At 40.5% G+C, this 23169-nt stretch overlaps 1 protein-coding gene across 1 annotated transcript in view; it reads right to left on the bottom strand.

Moving 5' to 3' along the window:
• Nucleotides 1-23169, bottom strand: part of LOC147690284 (uncharacterized) — a 130900-nt gene that overhangs the window by 106684 nt on the left and 1047 nt on the right. The gene's annotated exons all lie outside the window — the stretch shown is intronic.

Genomic DNA, 23169 nt, shown 5'->3' with positions numbered 1-23169 from the left:
CCCATTGTAAGTTAGAATTACTTTGGTGATATTAGAGTCATCCTCCTCTTTATTAGCCTTAGTGGTCAGTAAGTCATCTCTCTTAATTTCAGTCACCTTTTTACTTGCTTTTTTAATCACCCACATGGGATATCCTCTGTTGAGGAATCTCTGTGTCATCGTTTTTTCTTCTGTTAAATAGTCTAGATTGTTGCTACAGTTCCTTTTCGCCCTTAGGAGTTCCCCATAGGGGATGCTCCATTTCAAATTGTCAGGATGGCTGCTCTCTGCATGTAGCAGAGAGTTGCCTACTGTGTTCTTTCTGAACAGTACTGTTTTGATGGTATTTTCAGTAATCTGAACCTTGGTATCTAAATATTCCACCTCCTTATCACTGATGTTACTTGTGAGTATGATGTTACGGGTGTTGTTGTTCAATCTCTTGATGAAAGACGGTTACCTCCTCTCGGGCCAATATTCACTTGCTCCAGTATATAATAAGTGAGTTTTTTGGGATCAGATAAGTGATGGCTCTCAAAATGGCGTGCTATAGGGTATTGTTGATCTAAGTTGCTAATAGCTCGAGTATGTTCTAGTACTCTTTTTTTGGCCATGTGTGTCGTACTCCCTATATAGATCAATTCGCACGGACAGGTTAAGGCATAGATCACAAACGGGGTAAAGCATGTGAGGAATTGTTTAATCTGTTGCATCTTATTGATACTAGGGTTCCAGTATTCTTTTTTCATGTGGCTATTAGCACAAGCTTTGCAATGGCCACATGGGTAGAAACCCTGTAAGTCAAAACCTCTGGGGAAGGTTTTCGTACTTATATCATTGTGTACTAATAAGTCCCTCAGAGTGGGTCCTCTTTTGTATGTTATACTTGGGCGTTTGGGTAAACTGTCTCCAATTATGGGATCGGATGTCAGTAAGTTCCAGTTTTTAACTAGACTTTTGTGTATTTGTTTTGAGTTCCCATTGTAAGTTAGAATTACTCTGGTGATATTAGAGTCATCCTCCTCTTTATTAGCCTTAGTGGTCAGTAAGTCATCTCTCTCAATTTCAGTCACCTTTTTACTTGCTTTTTTAATCACCCACATCGGATATCCTCTGTTGAGGAATCTCTGTGTCATCGTTTTTCTTCAGTTAAATAGTCTAGATTGTTGCTACAGTTCCTTTTCGCCCTTAGGAGTTCCCCATAGGGGATGCTCCATTTCAAATTGTCAGGATGGCTGCTCTCTGCGTGTAGCAGAGAGTTGCCTGCTGTGTTCTTTCTGAACAGTACTGTTTTGATGGTATTTTCAGTAATCTGAACCTTGGTATCTAAATATTCCACATCCTTATCACTGATGTTACTTGTGAGTATGATGTTACGGGTGTTGTTGTTCAATCTCTTGATGAATTCAGCAGCTTCTGTTTTGTTACCTGACCAGATGACAAAAATGTCATCTATATAATGGAGCCACAATCGGACTTTCAAGAAGTCCTTTTTGAATTGGGCGTCGTTATTGATGTCTGCCTTCCATACCGTAGTATGACGCTCTCATGGGGCGGAGCTAGGATTCACGATACAGGTCGGCCGCCTACTCCCCCTGACTCTCGATTACGAATTCAGTATTGTATTTAATATCATTCCACTCCAATTGGGCTACTTGACTCAGAGGGACATCACCTATCTATGTACACCCATTTTTGAATTAATTCGACAGTACAATTGGACTCTAGAAAGATTATGACTTCGACATGGCATAATAATCGTTTTTTAATTTTGGCTGCTAGAATACCTATGTATTTATGTTTGGCTAATTAACTAGAATGTTCACTATATATATAATTTGGTAACAACATTATTGTTACACCATTACAAAATGGCGATATGTTTGAATATTGATTTAAGCCATTCGAGTCCGAAGTCCTTCGTTTATGTCTACTGCATTGTATGGATGTAAACATAAAAGATGTGTAGATTCTGATGCAATTTGTGTGATCAAGCACTCCATGGAGTGCGAAACACGTCACGTAGATTTATGAAGCAATAAATCTAACTTTCTGTGGATTGACGAGTGGATTGTGTTTTGTCCGTCGCTAACCTGAGTGCTCGTGAGGAACGCCGTTTTGTTTGGAATATTAAAAGTCCGGCTGCTCCGCCGGTTCGAGCCACCCCCACGGAAGGAGAAGGGTTGCCAGCAGGAGCGATTTATGTTTGAAATATATATATATATATATATATATATATATATATATATATATATATATATATATATATATATATATATATATATATATATATATATTCACTGAAAAAACCATAGGTTTCACACCAGTTATAGTTAGGAATTAGCATTTAAAAAACCTTTGAAATTCACTGAAAAAACCATAGGTTTCACACCAGTTATAGTTAGGAATTAGCATTTAAAAAACCTATTAAATTCACTGACAAAACCATAGATTTCACACCATTTATAGTTAGCTGGAAATTTTACTGACATAAAACCATTGAAATTCCCACGTTATAGTTAGTTGGACTCACTATAACTTGCGCGCCTGTAATGCACTGCTGATGACGTCACATATTACATCACTCATGACATGGTCAGTGACATCACTCATGACATCACTGATGACAGCATCCAGTGAATGTGTGTCTTTCTGAAAAATAAATTTGTTTTATATATGTATTTGTAAAGGTCGATGGAAGAATAAATGTTTAAATAAGTGTGTAAATGGATGTTTTTTTAAAAAAAAATTGGTTGGGTAACTGGCTTATTACGTGTATCTTAGTGAATACATATATTAGCGAGTATTGTTTAAATATTTAAATGTTTGTATCAGTGTTTCTCTTTGTGTATAAGTGGCTGCAGGGGTTGGTGACTGACTCACTGTTTGTATGTGTTTTGAAGACAGCATATGTGCAGGACTGTATGGGTGGATGAGTGTGTATATGTGTGTGTTAGTGAGTGAATGACTGTCTCACTAGTGTCTTCATTAGTAACGACATATGTTTTAATCTAGTATATGTGAGTATTGATGTATATAAGTGAGTATAGTATATATAGTGAGAGATTGTAGGAGTTCCTGTTTAAATAAGTATGTGTTTCTATAAGTGATTGTTTAAGAGAGTAAGTATGGGTAAGTTTCCTTAGAAGTAAGGTGGTAGTGTGTGTATAAATGTATATGCAAATAAATGGATGTTCAATAGTTTATTTGCATGTGTGAGTATGTGTGTGAGTAACTTTTGGATGACTGCTGATGTGTAACAGGATGTATAGGTGTATCACTACATATGATGAGTGAGTATATATATGAGTGACTATATAGAACTGTTGGTGAATGAGTGGATGTGTATATAGATGGTGGAATTACTGAATTGGTTGTTGTTACTGGTTTGGGTATCTCCATTTTTTTGAAAATGTTTGTTTCTATTTTTGAATATGTGTTTCAAGCGTTACATTACACTGAAATTAGGTCTGTCACTCTGTCACAAGGATGGTGTCATCAGTGATGTCATGAGTGATGTCACTGACCATGTCATGAGTGATGTAATATGTGACGTCATCAGCAGTGCATTACAGGCGCGCAAGTTATAGTGAGTCCAACTAACTATAACGTGGGAATTTCAATGGTTTTATGTCAGTAAAATTTCCAGCTAACTATAAATGGTGTGAAATCTATGGTTTTGTCAGTGAATTTAATAGGTTTTTTAAATGCTAATTCCTAACTATAACTGGTGTGAAACCTATGGTTTTTTCAGTGAATTTCAAAGGTTTTTTAAATGCTAATTCCTAACTATAACTGGTGTGAAACCTATGGTTTTTTCAGTGAATTTCAAAGGTTTTTTTAATGCTAATTCCTAACTATATAAGACCTGAAAGCCCACCAGGAATCTCCAGTATGCGCCAGGGGACTGCATTGCAGAGAGGTGTAATGAAGCCACAACCCTTTTTACACCTCTCTGCAACGCAGCCCCCGTGCATGTTTGAAGAGGGGGAACTAATTCCCCTTGCATACTGGGGGCCCCTGGGGGCCAATTAGCCCACCTGGAACCTCCAGTATGCGCCAGGGGCTGCATTGCAGAGGTGTAATGAGACTATGCCCCTTGTTACACCTCTCTGCAACGCAGCCCACTGCCGCGTTTGCAGAGGGGGAACTAATTCCCCTTGCATACTGGGGGTCCCTGGGGTCAACTGGTCCACCAGGAGCCTCCAGTATGCGCGAGGGAGCTGCATTGCAGAGAAGTGTAATGAGGCCACACCCTTGTTACACCTCTCTGCAATGCAGGCCACTGGCGCGTTTGTAGAGGGGGGACTAATTCCCCTTGCATACTGGGGGTCCCTGGATCATATCTGCCCAAACACCGATATTCCGAACGATTGTAAATTACTTTTCTTGAGAAACATTTGGATTTGGATTATCATGTCCTATACTTTGGAATTTTTGAAAGACTGACTTTGAGGATGCTATAAATTACTCAAGTCTGCCCGAATTGTGTGGGTAAAATTGATACCTAGCCACTTTGAATAAGAATATACTTATGTCTCGTCTAACATTTGGAAGAAATATCTAGTTATATGACAACTGGATACCGACATAACTTGAAGGAAATAAGAACGCCCTGAAGAAGTTCTGTTGTACAGAACGAAACCTTTCGGCTGGCTGTGGTACATAAACTTAAGGAAAATAAAAGCATTTGAATATACACCAAGATTCAGCGCTTCAATAAGGACTCTAAGTGATATGATTTGATTGGACTCATTGTGAAAGTGGTGCTGTGCCAAACTTTGGAATATTCTCCACTACTCTCTACTACTTACTCTCTCCTACTCCACTACTCTCAAATACTCACTGTCTACTACTCATTCTCTACTACTCTACTACTCTCTCTCTACTACTCACTCCCTACTACTCGCTACTCACTACTCCCTACTACTCACTATCTACTACTCTCTACTACTCACTCTCTACTACTCTCTCTACTACTCACTCTTTACTACTCACTACTACTCTCTACTACTCACTCTCTACTTCTCACTCTCTACTACTGTCTACTACTCACTCTCTACTACTCTCTCTCTACTAGTCTCTACTACTCACTCTACTACTCACTCTCTACTACTCACTACTATTCTCTCTGCTACTCATTCTCTACTACTCTCTACTACTCACTCTCTACTACTCACTCTCTACTACTCACTCTTTACTACTCTCTACTACTCACTTTCTACTGCTCTCTACTACTCACTCTACTACTTACTCTCTACTACTGTCTACTACTCACTCTCTACTACTCACTCTCTACTACTCTCTACTACTCACTCTACTATTCACTCTACTACTCTCTACTACTCACTCTCTGCTACTCTCTCTACTGCTCTCTACTACTCTCTACTACTCACTCTCTACTCTCTATTACTCACTCTCTACTCTCTACCTCTCTACCTCTCTCTTCTTCTCTCTCTACTAATCTCTACCTCTCTACCGCTACCTCTCTACCTCTCTACCTCTACACCTCTACCTCTCTACCTCTCTCTACACGCACACATATACACATATATGCATATATATATATGCATATGCATTTATATATATATGTATGTGTATGTATAAAAAAAACAACAAAACATTTTTTTTTTAAACAGCTACTTTTAAAACTGTCATTCTTTTTCCCCATGGTACACTCCCCGGTACGCTTACCGGTGCGCGTACCGGTGCGCGTACCGGGCGCTCACCCCGCGAAAATCAAAAATTGTTTTTATTTTTTTTTTGCTCCGCGGGGCCCTTTTATGGCCCCCACATCAAACCTAGGGGGTCAAGGGGGGTCTACTCTGCCCCCTTATGGTCATTTCCCTCTTTGTTTTGGCCACCTCTCGTGTCTCGATCCTACCGAGACACAAGATGGCGGCCGCTCCGGACTGTTTAGAATGTTTACAGACATCCCAGAGCCAATCAGCTTTCTGCGCGCAAGTCGCGGTAAGCGCCCGGTGCGCGTACCGGTGCGCGTACCGGAGCGCGGCTATAGATATATATATTTTTTTGAACCTTAATTACTCAAAATCCACTGGAGCACATATCTTGAGACATAGCAAAGGCACATCGGGCTACCAGTCCCTACAATTTTGCCAAGTTTGGTGGAAATCCATTCAGCCGTTCGGGCTAAAAGTGAAATCGACCGCCCTATGGAAATTAACATGGGGAAAACGCGTTTTGGGACCCCCCTTTTATCTCGGCCCCCGCTTGACGAATCCCCCCCAAACTTTCAGGGAAGGACCGGAACACCGCGAGGCCATTTTGAGGAAATTTTCAGGCAGATTCGTCAACCGGCGCCAAAGTTATTCCAAATAGAATTTTCAGATTTAACATTGAAAAAAATCCTAACTATAACTACCTACTGGCGACCGCCAGTAGGTAATATATATATATATATATATATATATATATATATATATATATATATATATATATATATCCGAAGATAACCCTGACCACTTCCAGAAGGCACCTGGCGAGGAAGGAGACTCAGGCCTTTGCAGCAAAGTTTCAGGCAAGAAATACTTTATTGATCACCTCTCACGACGATGCGTTTCGGGCTACGCAGCCCTTGATCACATTCAGCTCAAACTGCGCCATTTTTTCTTTATATACACATATAGTGAAAGTGCACACCTGGGTTGTATTAAAGAAACAGTCACTGGGTCAAAAGACAGTGTGAAAAGACTTACAAAGCAAGGTGTGCAAAGTACTTCTTCTAAACCTTACATAGATACATGCTCATATGCTATTAATTTAATTTTAAAATGTTTGTGTATATCGCATACAACATTAATTTAACAAATATAGCAATTTCAACAACTGCAGTTATTGAGATAGAAATATAAACTGTGCATGAATTCTCAAAAATTTCTCTCTGGATAAATCCATGTTATGTCAACATCTTAGTCTCTTATTTCACACATGCACTGCCCATGTGCAATATAATTCTAACCGGATAAATCCAAGCAATCCAACTACCCAATAAAAGTGCTTAGTGCTAAGGTCCTAAAATTAGGAACTAACAAGACAGTGCAAAAAAACTGTTGTGTGCAAAATAGCATAAGAAAGTGCAGTGCAATATTAAATATATTAAAACCTTGATTAATATTCTAAAATACAATATAAATAGTTAATAGCAAGCACGTATTATAATTCATCAGTAATAAAGTACTCCGTCCGGAGTAAAATATTAAAATTGATAACATTATTAGAAAATTGGCATACTGCTCAAAAACCATTATATTATAAAAACAATAATCAAGGCGAGGTATGAAAAAGGTAACAGCTGACTATTTGGAAACTATGTATAAGTCTATAATGGAATCAGAAAATAGATGGACATACACATTATAACCATTGTTATTATCCACAAGACAATCCATATTACATCCTTACAAAAAAGTGTGCATATCTCCTGTATTGTTTAGTCCCTGTGGCCACTTACTATCAAACTCTAATATGTACTTTGTCTCGAGTTGCCTGAGCTGTCGCTCTCTATTACCGCCCCTCTTAGATTTCGGTATGGCATTAATACCATAATATGTTAGACAGTTAATGTTTTTATCATGGCAACTGGCAAAGTGTCTGGCCACAGGGTAAGCAGGATCATTATGTAATATTGCCCTTATGTGCTGCAATATTCTGATGTGCACTGGCTGCTTAGTACTACCGATGTAGTTTAGCCCGTCAAAACGTAAACTGCACATTCTGTTTTGCAATTATAACTGCCTCTTATTGGAACAGGAGATGTTTCAAAGGGTGTGCAATAGCTCGTCTTATTGCACCCGAATTTGCAGGCTCGGCATGAAGTACAGCGTCTAAAGCCATTGACAGTGTGTAACCAAAGTGGTGGTTTCCTTGTTTCCGGAGAGTTTTTGTCAAGTTCCGTACCCATAGATTTACCTTTTCTAAAAGTGATTGATGGTGTTTTGGGCAACCTTTCTTGTAACATCACATCAGTCAAAACAATTGGCCAGTGTTTAGTCATAATGGCTCTAATTCTTCTCTCTTGCCTAGAAAAAGTGGTAATAAATCTAGGACTATCAGAAACTTCCTTCGCTGGATTTTGACCAGAATGGTGCTTAGTGAACAGCGTACTTCTAGGACACTCACTGGCTTTGTTAATGGCGTTTTTAATGATTGTATTGCTGTAACCTCTATTTTTGAGACGCTTGCACATTTCCTCTTGACATGTCAAAAAGTCTGCATCATCACTACAAATGCGTATATATATTCCGGGTAACAACAACAACGTTTCATCATTTGTTCCCTTAGTTCTTGTTGCCTTGCTTTATTTTCATCCTTGGCGATTTCCGTCTCCATGTCGTCAATGTCTTTTTTTGTTTGCTCGTGATCGCTCCACGCAAATTTAATCAGGATTAACAGCATCCCTTTGCATGAGTGAGCTGTGAATTCCACCCATTCCTCAAGCAGTTTGGAATCCGGGTTTTCATAGGCTGGAATGGTGCAAATGCGGAGGCCTCTCGGCACTCTGTTGACCTCCACATAGCTTTGCAGGGAAGTGCCCTCCCACCACTTGCGAATTTCGCGTTCGTTCAGCCTTTCTAATGCCGAAAATTGAGTTGCCAGCGTGGTTACGATCCGTTCCTCTTTTTGTGTATTGGGCACACTCTTGGTTGGAAAAATTGGAACCTGCCAAAGCTAGACCCAGTGATAGGTTTGGATATCCCTTCCCAACCACTACTCACCTTCAGGAATGCAAGGAACCTGAGGGACACACTCACGAGTAGTTACCAGGGTAAAAAGCCTTCTATTCAGCTATCTACGAACCTACAAGGGTTCTTTCCCTGCGGAAAATGCAAGGCGTGCTCTAGCAGTAGAAAAGTCTCCTCATATAGGGTCCCAGGAATTGACAAACCAAAAAAGATCAAAAAATTCCTGACATGCAGTACTCCATACACGGTATACTGTTTGGTCTGTCCCTGTGAACTCCAATATGTCGGGAGTACCATCCATGAGACTAAGAAAAGAGTCCTTGAACACTGTAGGGCCATAAAAAACTGTGACATGACATATCCGGTGGCCCGTCACTTCCAACAGAAACACAATAGTGACAGGGAATTGATGAGATTCTTTATACTGGACCATGTTTCAACACACCCAAGGGGGGGGTGACAGATTAATGATGTTGCGAAGACTAGAGTCTCGCTACATCATTGATTTACAAACGAAGAACCCGGAAGGTCTTAATACCCATGAAGAACTAGCGGTACATCTGGGAAAATAACAGGTCCAAAATTGCAAAATAGATCATGGCTGCATGTTGATCAATGTAAAAGTAAGGAAACTAAGTTAAGATGAAACACATAAGGAATGTAAATATGTAATGTTTGTATTTATATGTGGGCATATCTGTAATTGTGATGTAAATGAATTATGTAATGACAGGGCCCATTCAGGGCGAGATTGAAGGACGAACACGGGGGAGAGTGTAAACTGGTCACAAGCCCATCCAGGGCGTTATTGCAACGTATTGTAACATTGTGATGATTTCGCATAATGTTTACCAATCAGTAGGATGAACTATAATGTCTTGTTCCTCTGTAATAATGCAATGACGGATAGCCGGCTGTAAAAGATGTACATGACCATGCCAAGATGGCACTCATACTTTTGCCGTTTCGTCCTCTCTCTATGTCGAATACCACCACTTGTGTATGCAAAATAAAAATGGCTGCCTCAGATGCGCACTTTACCATCGAAAAAGGCAAAACGCCAAAATACCAACTCAAGCCAACCTGAAATGAGTAAAAGCAACCCCTGACACAGTGTTTCGCTCTAATTAGAGCTCTTCAGAGAGGTATAGCTTTGTCCAGACACAAGGAATTACCCAGTATTAAGTAAAAACAAAACCTATTTCAGGCATAGAGTGACGCATAAATTATGCAAAAAAGAAGGAGAGAACTCTGGGTAGTTCTCAAGTTTAGGTGGAAAGCAGCCCCTGTTAGAGCACTCTCAACACCAGCGACACTCTAGATCTGCTCACCTCAAATGTCTATTTTTCTATCAAAGTTTTTAAGCATAGGATTAGCACAGTGCTATCCACGCCTGGATAGAAAATGACAAAGTCTTTTGCAATTTATACAGCAAAGTCTTTAAGCATAGGACTAGTACAGTGCTGTCCTTGCCGAGCTGTAAAATTACAAAAGCCATTTATCACTCCAGGCACAAAATTACAGCTTTGAATTAGTGAAATACCAACTCAAGCCAACCTGAAATGAGTAAAAGCAACCCCTGACACAGTGTTTCGCTCTAATTAGAGATCTTCAGTGAGGTATAGCTTTGTCCAGACACAAGGGAGCACCCAGTATTAAGTCAAAACAAAACCCTTTCAGGCATAGAGTGACGCATAAATTATGCAAAAAAGAAGGAGAGAACTCTGGGTAGTTCTCAAATTTAAGTGGAAAGCAGCCCCTGTTAGAGCACTCTCAACACCAGCGACACTCTAGATCTGCTCACCTCAAATGTCTGTTTTTCTATCAAAGTTTTTAAGCATAGGATTAGCACAGTGCTATCCACGCCGAGATAGAAAATGACAAAGTCTTTTGCAATTTATACAGCAAAGTCTTTAAGCATAGGACTAGTACAGTGCTGTCCTTTCCGAGCTGTAAAATTACAAAAGCCATTAATCACTCCAGGCACAATATTACAGCTTTGAATTAGTGAAATACCAACTCAAGCCAACCTGAAATGAGTAAAAGCAACCCCTGACACAGTGTTTCGCTCTAATTAGAGCTCTTCAGAGAGGTATAGCTTTGTCCAGACACAAGGGAGCACCCAGTATTAAGTCAAAACAAAAGCCTTACAGGCGTAGAGTGACGCATAAAATATGCAAAAAAGAAGGAGAGAACTCTGGGTAGTTCTCAAGGTTAGGTGGAAAGCAGCCCCTGTTGGAGCACTCTCAACACCAGCGACAGTCTAGATCTGCTCACCTCAAATGTCTGTTTTTCTATCAAAGTTTTTAAGCATAGGATTAGCACAGTGCTATCCACGCCGAGATAGAAAATGACAAAGTCTTTTGCAATTTATGCAGCAAAGTCTTTAAGCATAAGACTAGTACAGTGCTGTCCTTGCCGAGCTGTAAAATTACAAAAGCCATTTATCACTTCAGGCACAATATTACAGCTTTGAACTAGTGAAATACCAACTCAAGCCAACCTGAAATGAGTAAAAGCAACCCCTGACACAGTGTTTCACTCTAATTAGAGATCTTCAGAGAGGTATAGCTTTGTCCAGACACAAGGGAGCACCCAGTATTAAGTCAAAACAAAACCCTTTCAGGCATAGAGTGACGCATAAATTATGCAAAAAAGAAGGAGAGAACTCTGGGTAGTTCTCAAGGTTAGGTGGAAAGCAGCCCCTGTTAGAGCACTCTCAACACCAGCGACAGTCTAGATCTGCTCACCTCAAATGTCTGTTTTTCTATCAAAGTTTTTAAGCATAGGATTAGCACAGTGCTATCCACGCCGAGATAGAAAATGACAAAGTCTTTTGCAATTTATGCAGCAAAGTCTTTAAGCATAGGACTAGTACAGTGCTGTCCTTGCCGAGCTGTAAAATTACAAAAGCCATTTATCACTCCAGGCACAATATTACAGCTTTGAACTATTGAAATACCAACTCAAGCCAACATGAAATGAGTAAAAGCAACCCCTGACACAGTGTTTCGCTCTAATTAGAGATCTTCAGAGAGGTATAGCTTTGTCCAGACACAAGGGAGCAACCAGTATTAAGTCAAAACAAAACCCTTTCAGGCATAGAGTGACGCATAAATTATGCAAAAAAGAAGGAGAGAACTCTGGGTAGTTCTCAAGTTTAGGTGGAAATCAGCCCCTGTTGGGGTCCCATTCCCATAGGAAACTTTAGACATGGCTACAGCCTGAACTACTGAATGGAATTACACCAAATTTGGCAAAAAGATAGCCCTTGTTTCAGAAAGAACTGTTTTTGTTTGTTAAATGGTGTAAATCCGTTCACTAGTTCCTGAGAAATTCAAGGAAAAGAGGTAAAAAAATAAATTTTCCAGAGGAAAGTTTAGACATGGCTACAGCTTGAACTGGGGAAGGGAATTACACCAAATTTAGCAGAAAGGTAGCCCTGGTTTCAGAAAGAACTCTTTTTCTTAAATGGTGTAAATCCGTTCAGTAATTGCTGAGAAAATGAAAAAATAAAATGTTCGATATATAGAGGCGTGGTGGGTCCGCGCACCCTCCCAACCACAAGCTTTATTCTAATTGGCTGTCAATACTCCAAACCAGGAAGTGTTGGCAGCCATCTTGTGCCTCGTTAGAAGTGAGTCAGAGGAAAACAGGGAAACTAAGGAGAAAAGAAAGAAAAGGGGACAGGGTAGAAACACCCTGACCCCCTTGTCCTGTTCAGGGGGTCCCACAAGGACCTTCAGGGCCCAAAAAAAGCATTAACAATTTTTTTGCGGAATGCACACTGGGTGCACGGATCCAGACGAAAAAAAAATGAAGCAAGAGCTTTCTCGCTTCATTATTTTTAACCCCCGGGTGGACCAGGTCCCGGGGGGATTTGAAAATTAAAATCCCCGGCCCCTGCAGCCCCGGGGATCGCCACCTCCCTGGGGCTTTTTTTAAATTTAAATAATGCCTTTTTGGGGGGACATGAGCCCCCCAACATGCCCGGGGACCACCACTTCCCAGGGCACTAACTGTTAAAATGTAGGGGTCAGTTTTGGACCAATGAGCCCCAGGGACCACCACCTCACCAGGGCTTTTCAAAAGTTGTGAGGGGGGCCATGGGGGCACCCCTCCTGGAGTCTTTGATAGCCCAGGGGACCGCCACCCCCCAGAGCCGGCTCCTGCAGTGTTCCGGGGTGCCTACCCCCGGGACACTGCTGTTTGCTACGGTAGGGCAGGAGCACATCTCCCGCCCTACCATAGCAAACTCTGCTCTCTTCCAAAATCCAAAGCAAAATAGCTTTTCCACATGGGCAGCTGCATGTTAGCATCTCCCCATGTGGAAAAGCAATGCTGGCTCTCACAGGATGCGTGGAGCCGACAGGACCATAGGGGTATTGGGGCTCCCCCCACAGTCCTCATCAAAGGGGATAGGCCCTGGGAATGGGGGACCCTAGCGTGACGCTCAGCGCGGCCACCTGGTGTGAACACGAGGGGTGCCCGACTCCCAGCGTGACCCCTGGTTTGAACACGAGGCGTGCACAACTCCGAGTGCGGCGCCCTGTTGTGAACACGAGGGGTGCGTGACTCCTAGTCATGCTGGGTGCACGACACCCATCAAAATTTTTTTACATTTTTTAAAATTATAAATCTAGGTTACATGGTTGGATCTTGGGTGGCTCTAAAAAGAGCCCTTGTGTTTATTGGGAGATTTTGGTACCTTCATGTATGTGCCTATGCAGAGTCTAAAGTTGTTGAGAAAGACTCTGTTTCTCTCATCTGTGAAATGTACACCATCTCTCCTGTAGATGCCATCCATATTAAAACACAGATTGTTGTTGTATATGGACCCATAGTATAATCTCTGAGATAAGCAGAAACAGCTTTATTGACATTTTTCCTAGCTTTCTCTATCTGTGGACAACATTGATAGGACCAGTTTCATTTCTGTCTTTGGCATATGTTAGAGTAGATAAAGGCAGTTTGGGGAAAAAGTAACATCAATTCTGCAAAGGTGTCCTTCATTAGCATTTCCAGACCTACCTCAGTCAAAGTGCCTAGGTCATTGCCACCTCAGTGCACAATTATGAGGTCAGGGTGTTGAAGATGCAAAAAGGATTTAACCAATGGCATCAATTGGTTCCACTTTAATCCTCTCTGTCCAATCCATTTAATGTCTACATTTTGCAAAGCAAGGTCTTTGTCAATACCTCTGCTTTCAGAATATCTTTTGCACCAAAAAATATAGCTGTGTCCAACAATCCACACTCTAAGCATCTTGAAGGGAAGTCTGGATGCACTCAAAAGATGTCTGTAGGTGAAGTAGGCAGTTGGTAAAATAAGAGGTCTCTAAAATGGTCGACAAGATGCAGTTTTAAAAAAGAGAAGAGAAATGATTGGCTGTTTGAGAACATTAGAGTGAAAAATAGGGTGCATGTTTCTGTGTTTGAAAAGCATTTTCTTATTGGCTAGTAAAAACTGTTTGAAAGGTACATTAGATAGGATAAGGTGATATTTTGGAAAGTCAAGCACACTTGCTGTTTGAATTTGCAACATTGTGTGCTGAACTTGTGACCTGTGTGTTCAGTTGAGTGTTCCATGAACTGTTAATATGGAAATAGGCACTAAGCAGAATGGGAGTAGGGTTGGAAGTTATGTGTGGCATTAAAATGTGTATTTATTATAAATATTACAGTAATATTTAATTGCAGTGAGATTTCCCAAGTCACTGGTATGGTTAGAAGTAGTGTGTTATGAAAAGAAAATGGTAACATTATTTGTAATATACTTTTGAACTGTCGTCTGGATCTGCGGTTCCATCGCTTACGGTGCAGGGACCAGGCGTGACTCCATAAAATTCCAAAAGCAATTTTGGTTCACTTAGAGGTCAGTTGGCAAGGGTTGATATGCGTTACCAATAGAAATGTGTCTTAGAATTTGAATTAATCTGGCAGGCAATGTGATTTGATATTTACATGTATATGTGTGCAGAATGAGAGGGAAACGTTTGCCATTTTTTGGTTTTGCTAAGGGCAGCACTATATTCATTGTGTGCATAAGAAAATCTGGTGTGTGATTCAGATACTTCATAATCTACAAATCAATTTGAAAGATGAGTTATTAATTTGTGAGGTGTACTATGTGGCGCCTTTGTTTTTAAACATAAAATATAATTCATAAAATTTGAAGTTGGTCATATATTTTGTAATGAGGAAATATTTATTGCAGTTTTTTGTAATGTGTTTAAATGTTGTTTAAAAAACACTTTTCATAATATTATGTGTGTTTTGGAATAGGGATTGCTGATTATGACTGATTGTTTTAATGTGTGGATATGTACATTAGTAGTATAGTGCATCATTTTAGGTGTTGATTTCAAATTGGAAATGTATATGTCGAGCTAAGGTATTAGTGATGAGACTAGTTGTATAAGTCTCTAAAGGGGTATAGTTAAAATATGCGACATAATTTTTGGTGTTTGGTTTCAATTTGAAGCTTGTTTTGTGAATTTATGTGGTGTTATAGAGTTCTTTAGAGAGATACTCATTTTCAGTGATATGGTGAGAATTATAGTAGAGAAATGTGAATGATTTCTGCTTTGTATTTGGCTACGTGGAATATTAAAAGTAGTTGTAAAAAGGTAATGTTGCTGTAGAGATTTATGCAGTAGTTTTATCCTGTAAAAAGTTTGCTTGCTGAGCAGGTATTGCCATGTTAGTACTGAGACACTCCTCCAAATACTCATCGAGCACCGTACACTTATTAATTCAGTGTAGTAATACCCAAGTACTTATAAATTCTCTATGTACTGTGTTTGGTGCACTGTAATTATTCCAGTTACTGCTTGTGTACTTATAGAATGCCTTAGATAGTAATAGTACTACATGTATGTTAATCTGTGCGCTATGCATGCACATATGTAGCCAGCTACATACTATTGATACACTCTTGTAAATACCCAGTTAGTACTCATGCAGACAATTTATTCAGTCCTGCAAAAATCCAGGTAATAGTCATGCAAGTCAGGAATCACACTGTGAGTCTGTGTCCAGTCCTTCAATCATCCTGACAGAAGCATGTCCTTATCTAATCCCTCTGCTAAAAAATAAGTACTTATAAACTCACCTTGCTGTCAACTACTAGCACTCTAGGTACCCAGTCACTGTCTATGCACTTGCACAATGACTCAGTCATTGATACAAGCAGTGGTACAGTCAAATGTGCACAATATATGGGGTCCCCTAAGTCCCTGCAGACTACTGATTCAGTCCCGCAAAAAATCCAGGTAATAGTCATGCTTATCTGTAATCACACTGTGGCTCTCTGTCCACTCCTACAATCATCCTAACATAAGCATGTCCTTATCTAATAAGTCTGCTAAAACATAAGTACTTATAAACTCACCTTGATGTCAACTACTAGCACTCTAGGCACCCAGTCACTGTCTATGCACTTGCACAATGACTCAGTCATTGATAGAAGCAGTGGTAAAGTCAAATGTGCACAATGTATGCAGCCCCCTAAGTCCCTGCAGACTACTGATTCTGTCCTGCAAAAATCCAGGTAATAATCATGTTTGTCTGGAATCACACTGTGAGTCTATGTCCACTCCTACAATCACCCTGACAGAAGCATGTCCTAATCTACTCACTCTGCTAAAACATAAGTACTTATAAACTCACCTTGCTGTCAACTACTAGCACTCTAGGTACCCAGTCACTGTCTATGCACGTGCACAATGACTCAGGCATTGAGACAAACAGTGGTACAATCTAATGTGCACAATGTATGTGGTCCCCTAACCCCCTATGCACTTATACATTCACTATACACTCTGTTTGCAGTACTGTAATTATTGTAGTCACTAGTCATGGACTTATGGAATGGCCTAGCTACTAACACAAGTACAGCTACAATATTCTGTGCACTATCCATGCAGACCTCTAACTAGCTACATACTATTGATACAATCTTCTAAATACCCAGTTAGTACCCATGCAGTCTAGGAATCGTCCAGTCTGTCCCATGCACTTCTTTTTTTAATTTTGTTTTGCAATTTGCATAAAAATATATAATGTTGTTTAATACATTCTATATTTACAAATAAACAGTTAAAATGTGTAGACATTCAGTACAAAAAACATAGGTATAATTACTATTATACTTAAAAATTAGCATTTAACAAAACCTTTGAAATTCACTGAACAAATAATAGGTTTCAGGCACGTTATAGTTAGAAATTAGCATTTAAAAAACATTAGAAATTTACTGAAAAAAACATCGGTTTCATGGGTGTTATAGTTAGCTGGACATTTCACTTGTACAAAACCATAGAAATTTCTCTGTTATAGTTAGTTATGCTAATTATAACTTGCGCGCCCGCAATACACAGCTGATGATGTCACATATTACATCACTCATGACATGGTCAGTGACATCACTGATGACATCACTGATGACATCTCAAATGACATCACTGATGACATCACTGATTACATCATCCACCTGACAATCTGATACACATCATCACACACTAGTATAACTCTTTGATCACTCACTGTAAAATACAGAGTACCATATTTGAAACCATTCACACACACATACTAGTTACTACATACGCACTCACTGATTCCTAAGTCTACACACACAACTGCCCATTCACCCACAGAATCACTTATACATGCAGTCACTGATCCATGGAACACTATCAAATGCACTCATACCCATATATAGACATTGACACATTAGCACTCATCCTAGTCGGTAATGCAGTCATCATACTCACTCATGAAAAGACTCAATCACACTGACATTTCCTCACCTACACAGTTATACACACAGCACCTCATTTATTCATACACATAGTAACTCATAGTTACTATGTAAAAAAATCACCATTACAAATATACACTCATTCATACAGTTACTCTCACAATCACTGACTCTTATGTATACATATTTATATATACCAACTCTCACATACAATGCCTTTTATTTTTGTAATTTGTTGGAGATGTGCCTCTAAAACATATATTCGCTCACCAACTCACAAATAAACACACTCAGTCACCCAAACAACTGTTTCCATAAACACTCCTAAACCCATACACCTAGTCAATCAACAACTCACACATCTATGCATAGCATTACACATACCCCACCCACACACATACTCATTCTCCCATACAAATACTCAGCCAACTAATCAATAAGTATTATAGACACTCATGTAGTTAGAGACCAACTGATGTAGTAGGTTATACAACAGCAGAGACAGTGTTGCACACATTCACATAGTTTAGTTACTAACCCATGTATTTAGTGAGAAACTTTTAATCACTCACTTAAACAGACAGTCAGGCAGCTACTAAATTCTCTATCCAGACAGTTATATATCCATTCAATCTTCAATACAGATTGGTATATATATATATTCACTTAAAAAACCATAGGTTTCAGGCCTTATATAGTTAGGAATTAGCATTTAAAAAACCATTGAAATTGCTCCTATATAGTTAGTTGTACTAACTATATTTCGCGCACCCGCAATCCAGTGCTGATGATGTCACATATTACATCATTCATAACATGGTCAGTGACATCACTGGTGACATCACTGATGACATCTGAAATGACATCACTGATGACATCTCATTTGACATCACTTTTGACATCACCGATGACATCATCCAGTGACTGTGTGTTTCTGTAAAGTTTAAATATGTTTTACATATTGAAGAATGAGTGGATGTATAAGTGTCTGGATGAAGGATTAAGTAGGTGTGTGACTGCCTGTATGAGTGAGTGATTAAATGTGTCTTAGTAAATGCATGGGTTAGTGACTGAACTGTCTGAATGTGTGCATCAGTATGTCTCTTGTTGTGTAAGCTGCTGCATGTGTTGATCAGTAGCTATATGAGGGGCTATATGGGTTTTGATTGGTTGCCCAAGTATTGTAATGGGAGACTGAGTGTGTGTGTGGGTGGCTGGGAGGTATGTGACTCTGTGCATAGATGTGTGATCAGTTGGTTCACTAGGTGTATGAGTTCAAGAGTGCATGTGGAAACAGCTATATGGGCGGTTGACTGTGTGCATGGGTGTGTTGGTGAGTGAATGGATATCTCAGTGTTACATGTCAAAGTAAGTACATATGTATAACACAGTGCATGTGAGAGTTGGCATATATAAATGACTATACATGAGAGCCAGTGAATGTGCGAGTGGCTGTATGGATCATTGTGTACTTGTATCAGTGATTGTATAAGAGCGTAAGTATGTGTTAGTATATGTTTGAATAAGTAAGGTGTTGTGTGTATAACTATATAATTGAGGAAATGGAAGTGTGATTGATTCTTTGCATGACTGACTAGGTGTGTGAGTAACTCCATGGATGAGTGGCAGTGTGTGAGTGTCTGTATAGGTGTAGGAGTGCATATGATAGTGTTGTATTGAGGAGTGACTGTATGTATGAGTGATTCTATGGGTGAATGAGTGAATGTGTGTGCAGACCTAGGAATCAGTGAGTGCGTATGTAGAGACTGGTATTGGTGTGTCAATGGTTTCAAGAATGGTTGTCTGTATTTAACACTGGGTGTATCAAAGGTTATATTAGAGTGTGAGGAGGTGCATCGTATTATCACATGAATGATATCATCAGTGATGTGATCAGTGATGTCAAATGAGATGTCATCAGTGATGTCATCAGTGATGTCATTGGAGATGTCATCAGTGATGTCATCAGTGATGTCACTGACCATGTCATGAATGATGTAATATGTGACATCATCAGCAGTGGATTGCGGGTGCGAGAAATATAGTTAGTACAACTAACTATATAGGAGCAATTTCAATGGTTTTTTAAATGCTAATTCCTAACTATATAAGGCCTGAAACCTATGGTTTTTTAAGTGAATTTGCAAGGTTTTTAAAATGCTAAATCTAACTATATAAGGCCTGAAACCTATGGTTTTTTAAGTGAATTTGCAAGGTTTTTTAAATGCTAATTCCTCACTATGATACTATATAAGGCCTGAAACCTATGGTTTTTTAAGTGAATTTGCAAGGTTTTTAAAATGCTAATTCCTAACTATATAAGGCCTGAAACCTATGTTTTTTTCAGTGAATTTGCAAGTTTTTTTAAATGCTAATTCCTAACTATATCAGGCGTGAAACCTATATTATTTTTCAATAAATTTCAAAGATTTTGTAAATGCTAATTCTATTAGCGGATAACATTTATATATGTTATTATCCTTCTGGGACCACCTGAGCAGCCATCTTGTTTCTCAGGAGAAGTGAGGCACAAGAGAGCACAAAACAAGAGTGGAAAACGCAAAAAGGGGGCAGGGTAGAGACCCCCTGACCCTCTAGCCCTTCTCAGGGAGTCCCAGAAGGACCACCAAGTGCAGTTAAATTGCGGGGTACGTGCACGGTACGCGCACCGTACGCGTACGGTGTGCGTACCCCTCGATTTTTTTGATTGATTTATTTTTTTTGCCCTTGGGGGTCCTTCTGGGACCCCCTGAGAAGGGCTAGAGGGTTGGGGGGTCTCAACCCTGCCCCCTTTTCGTGTTTTCCACTCTTGTTTTGGGCTCTCTTGTGCCTCAGTTCTCCTGAAAAACAAGATGGTGGCCAACACTTCCTGGTTTGGACAGTTTGGAATGTTGACAGTCGACTGCCAGCCAATCAGAAACTCGCTCGCGCACGAAAGGGTACGCGTACGGTGCACGTACGGTGAGCCCATATAGATATATATTTTGCTCAAATTCAATTTTCTCAACAACTACTGGAGGGATTTTCACCAAATATAGAAAAGGCACTACTGCATACCTGTCCCTACCATTTTGCCAAGTTTGGTGTAATTCCATTCAGCCGTTCGGGCTGTAGCCGTGTCTAAAGGTCCCATAGAAAATGCCTTTTGAAAAATTTCAACTTCAATTTTCTCAAGAACTACTGGAGGGATTTTCACCAAACATTGCAAAGGCACATGTGCATACCAGGCCCTACCATTTTGCCAAGTTTGGTGTAATTCCATTCAGCCGTTCGGGCTGTAGCCGTGTCTAAAGGTCCCTATGGAAATTAACATGGGGAAAACAGGTTTTGGGAACCCCTTTTGGCCCCCGCTTGACGAATCCCCCAAAAACGTTCAGGGAAGGAGCGGAACAGAGCTGGCCAAAATTCTGGAAAATTGCAAGCAGATTCCTCAGTCGGCGCCAAAGGTATTCCCAATAGAATTTTGAGTGCATATAGATATATAATTTGCTCAAATTCAATTTTCTCAACAACTACTGGAGGGATTTTCACCAAATAAAGAAAAGGCACTACTGCATACCTCGTCCCTACCATTTTGCCAAGTTTGGTGTAATTCCGTTCAGCCGTTTGGGCTGTAGCCGTGTCTAAAGGTCCCATAGAAAATGCCATTTGAAATTTTTTTAATTCAATTTTCTCAAAAACTACTGGAGGGATTTACACCAAACATACAAAAGGCACTGCTGCATACCAGTCCCTACCATTTTGCCAAATCTGGTGTAATTCCGTTCAGCAGTTCGAGCTGTAGCCTTGTCAGAATGTCCCTATGGAAATTAACATGGGGAAAACACGTTTTGGGACCCCCCTTTTTTCTCAGGCCCCGCTTGACGAATCCCCCCAAAACTTACAGGGAAGGAGCGGAGTACAGCGAGGCAAATTTGAGGAAAATTACAGGCAGATCCCTCAATCGGTGCCAATGTTATGCCCAATAGAATGCTCGGAATTTCCTATGGTAACTAGGTCCTAACTATATATACCTACTGGCGACCGCCAGTAGGTAATATATATATATATATATATATATATATATATATATATATATATATATATATATATATATATATATATATATATATATATATATATATATATTAGATATTTAAATTTTAAACAAAACCACATTTACTGGATGATGTCATCAGTGATGTCATTTGAGATGTCATCAGTGATGTCATCAGTGATGCCATTTGAGATGTCATCAGTGATGTCACTGACCATGTCATGAATGATGTAATATGTGACATCATCAGCAGTGCATTGCGGGCGCACGAGTTATAGTTAGCAGAACGAGCTATAACACAGGAATTTCTATGGTTTTGTACAAGTGAAATGTCCAGCTAACTATAACACCCATGAAACCTATGAATTTCTAACATTTTATAAATGCTAATTTCTAACTATAACGTTTCTGAAACCTATGGTTTTTTCAGTGAATTTCAAAGGCTTTTTTAAATGGTAATTTCTAACTATAACGTGCCTGAAACCTATGTTTTTTCAGTGAATATATACACAGTACGGAAAGCCCCACTGCATCAAGAGCTTCGGAGAAAAAACTGGCAATCAGCTGCTTGCAGCTTTGAACTGTATCGAGGGATCGATATTCTCCTGGAGCCGCCAGAGGACCTGGATGTATTTGCTGGGACAAACGAAGTATTTCACTTCGAGGGACGCTACAGTCCGGATTGACTGTCCGGACCCAACTAATTGTCTTTGGTACACTGGTAGCGGAGGTTGTAAGGGGACACAGGACAGCGGCCGTGGACATTCCTGCTTCTTGAGGCATTCTACCTTTCACTGCCTGCCTGTGACCAGCAAGACCTACAGTCCGCCTTACTTCCCCACGCCATCCACCCAGCTGAGCCGACACAGTGCCTTCTGGGAGTTGAAGTCCCACATCCAAACGGACACCGACAGGATGGGCCGACCGCATGAGGGGGAGGAGCGCTATGTGCTGGAGCGATTTAAAACAGGAAGGAACATTAGTGGAAGGACATGCTGCAATGACTGGGCGCTGAGGAAGGCGAGAGTTGCCGAAATGCATTCGCCGCCATTGCTGTAGCAGGAATAAAACGTGCCTACCTGACCTGTATTCCCCTTGGCTTTCCGCGTTCTTCTTTCTGGAGGGATGTTTGCGCGATGTTTCCTGTGCCTGCCAGCGACACAGTACGGAAAGCCCCACTGCATCAAGAGCTTCGGAGAAAAAACTGGCAATCAGCTGCTTGCAGCTTTGAACTGTATCGAGGGATCGATATTCTCCTGGAGCCGCCAGAGGACCTGGATGTATTTGCTGGGACAAACAAAGTATTTCACTTCGAGGGACGCTACAGTCCGGATTGACTGCCCGGACCCAACTAATTGTCTTTGGTACACTGGTAGCGGAGGTTGTAAGGGGACACAGGACAGCGGCCGTGGACATTCCTGCTTCTTGAGGCATTCTACCTTTCACTGCCTGCCTGTGACCAGCAAGACCTACAGTCCGCCTTACTTCCCCACGCCATCCACCCAGCTGAGCCGACACAGTGCCTTCTGGGAGTTGAAGTCCCACATCCAAATGGACACCGACAGGATGGGCCGACCGCATGAGGGGGAGGAGCGCTATGTGCTGGAGCGATTTAAAACAGGAAGGAACATTAGTGGAAGGACATGCTGCAATGACTGGGCGCTGAGGAAGGCGAGAGTTGCCGAAATG

Source organism: Lissotriton vulgaris, chromosome 9, assembly GCF_964263255.1.
Source record: "Lissotriton vulgaris chromosome 9, aLisVul1.2, whole genome shotgun sequence".
NCBI classification, from domain to species: Eukaryota; Metazoa; Chordata; class Amphibia; order Caudata; family Salamandridae; genus Lissotriton; species Lissotriton vulgaris.
This window is presented reverse-complemented; position numbering and strand designations above follow the sequence as displayed.